The sequence below is a fragment of the Dasypus novemcinctus genome, chromosome 18, assembly GCF_030445035.2.
Source record: "Dasypus novemcinctus isolate mDasNov1 chromosome 18, mDasNov1.1.hap2, whole genome shotgun sequence".
NCBI lineage: Eukaryota > Metazoa > Chordata > Mammalia > Cingulata > Dasypodidae > Dasypus > Dasypus novemcinctus.
Window position 1 is genome coordinate 13,984,826 of NC_080690.1, and position 2,843 is coordinate 13,987,668.

At 47.6% G+C, this 2,843-nt stretch overlaps 1 long non-coding RNA gene across 1 annotated transcript; it reads left to right on the top strand.

Annotated features, from left to right (window-relative positions):
• Positions 1 to 1,394: 1,394 nt before the first annotated feature.
• On the top strand, positions 1,395 to 1,869 carry LOC131274301 (uncharacterized). The gene is made up of 2 exons (XR_009181516.2): positions 1,395 to 1,488; positions 1,764 to 1,869. It is a non-coding gene; the product is annotated as an uncharacterized lncRNA (long non-coding RNA).
• Positions 1,870 to 2,843: the final 974 nt, after the last annotated feature.

Here is a 2,843-nt window from a genome sequence, read left to right on the forward strand (position 1 = left end):
ATGCCCCCCACCCCGAGGAGTTCTCACCTAGCTTTGTGTTGCCTCCAAGCAGAGCAGGCATACAATTAGGTATATTTGGTGGCTCTGCAGTAGTGTGAATAAGCACAGCTCAAAGAGCTGCTGGATGATGGACTCCGAGATTGAGTTTGAAATGGTTTTCCTTCTTCATCTGCCTGGCACATGTTCACATGAAGCAATCATGGATGTCACAGAGGAAAATAAGAAGCACTTTCCTGGTGGACTACAAAATGAGCTGCAGTAGATTTCAATGAGCATTCAGATTTCCTAGCAGTAATAGCAGAACAGTCCAATGTACCATTTCTGTGCTAAAGATGTTTCTGTGCAACATCCAAGCAGCAGTTATTAATTATTAGCATCTTTCCTTGTGGTTCTTCTCCTTAAGTAAAATTCAGGAACTAGGGAAGAAAGTCTGGGAAGTGGGTAGTCGGTGTGCCCTCCTGGAGGAGGAAGAAACTCCAATCCCAAACAAATATGGGTGGAATTTGTGTTATCGAGGTCCATTGTAAGCCATGAGAAGAGTTTTCTCAGGAGAGTCAGCACAGCGCCCAGGTGAGAATGACCACATAGTCCACTGGGGACCAAAGTGTGGGAAATAGCACACGCACTCACACGCTCCATCTCCTATAGTCCAATGTGCACAGTCTCATTTTATTCTGTTACGTTTCATTCTCACACGTGGTTTCAATGCTTATTTTCAGAGTAAAAGTCAAAGACAGTGCTTCTGAAGGGAAGTTCTTTCTCAGTGCTGTGAATGTTTTTTTTGCAAAATGCTCTTCATGGTGTTGTAGCTCACCGATATCGATCACACTCATACTCAGGACTGAAAGCCAATTAGAGAGCCTTTATTAGCCGCGTGGCGTCTGCCTCTACCTGCGCAGAGGAGAGAGCAGCCCCGAGTTTAGGGGAAGCGGTGTTTATATAGTCCTTTAGGAGGGGGGGGTTTACTGGTAAGCAAGCAAGCAAGCAGGCACAGAAGCGAACACTGCGGTTAGTTGAAGAGAGCATATCTGCCTTTGGAAAAGCCACCTCCTGTGCGCACCGTCCGGTCTAATCTACCGGTTCCTCTGCAGCTGCTTCCTCCCTTCTTATCAGGTGAACAGCTCCCATTTCAGCTGCTGGTTCCTGTACAGCTGCTTCCTCCCTCATTAAGTGAGAAGCTTTAAAATTTTATCTGAAGGCACCTGCAATTCTTATTTTTCTCAATGTGGCCTTTATCCCTAAGTTCCTAATGTGGCCTTACCCTTACAATGGTAGAAATTTCAATTTCACATTGATTTCACTTGCTCTTTGGAATGCTCCCAAGCGTGTCATAACGTAACCACTGTTGCATCAGAATGTGGGGGAGGGCTCGGCTTGTCTCACTTCATGACTCTCTCCATGTTGGCATCTGGCAGCGAGGGACACTCAGGACTTCCCAGCCCTGAGCCCTGCGGGGCTGACATTTAAGCAGTTTCTGGGACTGAGATGGTGGGTGTGGGAGCGGGTGTGAGTGGGGGGAGATGGGAGATGGGAGGAAAGTGACATCTGTTCCTGATGGAGGGGAGGGTCAGGCCTCAGGAGAGGCTGGGGTGGGAGTGGCCCTAAAGGGAACAACCAGGGGTCCCTGGTTCCCTGGCCCCTGGCTCCGCCCTTTGCTGAATTCCTGGAGGCCACTCCTGCTCAGACTTCCCTCTTGCCCAAGTCAGGCTCATCCGGATTCATTATTTCCTGACAGATTTTTCTTTCCCTTCTTTCTACCCTAGTCCCAGTGTAAACAGCAGACACCACGATGGCCCCTGCCAATAAACTACCAATATTTTAACTGAACTGTGTGTACACGTATAAATAAACATCTATTTAAGAAATTCACACACTGAATCTTGTGTCTGCAGTACTGTTAGGGTAGAAAAATGCGTTCAGTTGGGAGGCCTAGTTAGCCCACTCCTGAAAAGCCCCAGGGACGTCCAACAAAATACTGGAATGTTTCCTTGGAGGAAACTGATTATTTTGGAGCAGAGATTGCGTGCCTGGGCCTGGGTTTGTGGATTCTGGTGGGAGAATCATGTATGGAACATGCCTGAAAGTGTTGGGCCATCACTGAGTTAGGGAACCTAGAGTTGGGGGAAGGGAGAGAAGCCCTTTGGGCTCCTTGCTCAGGGAAACATCAGTCCCATAAAAAATTCCTCCAGGTATTTTTTTGTGTATCCTAAAAGTGCAGGTCATCCCATCTGTACCCCTTGGGGTCATGGTGGGGAGCAGCGATGACATGGAGGAGACAACTTGGAAGTCAGGATTCTGTGGGAATACCACGTGGCTGGCCATAGATGACCACTGACCCCGGTGCTACTTGGGACTTCTGGGGAGGAGCCCCGAGGGAGAGAGGATGAAGTCAGGACTTGGGTCCTTTCTCCCTTCTTTAAGTTGAGCACCAGCAGATGGAGAGCCCTCCTTCACTCTCTGGCCCAGGATGGCCAGGGGCAGAGCTTGGGGTTCTTGGTGCTTCAACCTAGAGCTGTTGCCTTCATTCTCCTTAATCTTATTGGGTATCCCTTATATGTTATGCGTTGCTTTTCTCTTGCTGTTCTCAGAATTGTCTCTTTGTCTTTGGCATTTGACATTCTGATTAATGTGTGTCTCAGAGTTGGTCTATTGGGATTTATTTGGATGGGAGTACATTGTGTTTCTTGGACATGGATATCTATGTCCTTCAAAAGGGTTGGAAAGACAAAAAAAAAAAGGTTGGGAAGTTTTCTACCACTATTTCTTCAAATTTTCCTTCTGCTCCTTTTCCCTTCTCTTCTTCTGAGACAACCATGACACCTACGTTTGCACATCTCCTGCTG